Here is a 1178-nt window from a genome sequence, read left to right as displayed (position 1 = left end):
CACTGCTTCCCAGAACAAGACGTGGCATAAATTGGCTCTGCCAGGGATAGCCTATCCGTGACCCAAATGCAACCCATTTTTAACTTATTTCTTGAATATATATATCGGCAACAACAAAGTTAATCTGCTATGAATACAGATAAGACTGTGAATTATCCGTTGTCAAAAAGACTAAAGCGCTAAACTTTGAGGATGAAACGCATGGTAGGCTATCCTAGTTAGCTGCCATAGTCGTCCCATTGGGGCTATGAATAATGCTAGTAAGAGTCACAATGCTTAAAAGGCAAACCCTTCATGAAAAGGACATCATACGCAGTCGAAGTAAACTATTCATTTTTTTTTCTAAATATCTGCCACGGCAGGTGCAATGATATGGAAACGTCACTGCACTTTATACATTGTATTACAATTATTTTCTTTTCTGCCATCAGCAACAATTTTGGCTATTTATTTTTATTAATCTCTCGCGCTGCGCCGCAACATAATTGTTGACCGCTCGTGTACTTTTTTTTGGAACACGGAAGAACAGGGGATGACCCAAAACTAGGCTACTGATGAGTGAATGTTGTATCACACCGCCAATGGTGGAGTGTATAACTACATCCGTACACCAAACACACCTCTCGTCCCCTTCTCATGACCAGGAGTGCTCTCGATTTGAGTTCAGTTGGAAAGTAAAAATTGTAAATTAATTGACATAAATGAAATGGACGGAAATCCGTCCAAACGAAAATCCAGTTGACGGAATTCCGTCGTAGCGACGGAAAACTTTAATCCCTGCAACATGCAGTTGAATCGCTCCCACTACCCTTCACTTGTCAGTGTCACTTGTTCAGCCCCTTTCAGAGACCCCTGCCAGCTAACGGGGGCATGGATTTGTTGACATAGAGTTTGAAACGCCTTAAAATATCATGACACTGCATGCATGACACCAGGGAAGACGACAGGGGTGGGGGCAAAGGGGCCAGTTGTCCCGGGCCCAGGGAGAAAGGGGCCCCAGAATTGGGCCCTCATGACATTATATGTATTGGGTGGGGGGCCCTTTTAGTTGATTTTGTCACGGGCCTGACCAAAGCTGTCCACCACAACAATTACTGATTCTGATTTACTCCCCGGCCCACTCCCAATATTTTCTTTTTATTCACACCCCTGCCCAGAAAGGCATTTTAAATCATCCA

Source organism: Engraulis encrasicolus, chromosome 3 (genome assembly GCF_034702125.1).
Source record: "Engraulis encrasicolus isolate BLACKSEA-1 chromosome 3, IST_EnEncr_1.0, whole genome shotgun sequence".
Classification (NCBI taxonomy): Eukaryota; Metazoa; Chordata; class Actinopteri; order Clupeiformes; family Engraulidae; genus Engraulis; species Engraulis encrasicolus.
The sequence above is the reverse complement of the archived record's forward strand: the minus strand, read 5'-3'. Positions refer to the sequence as shown.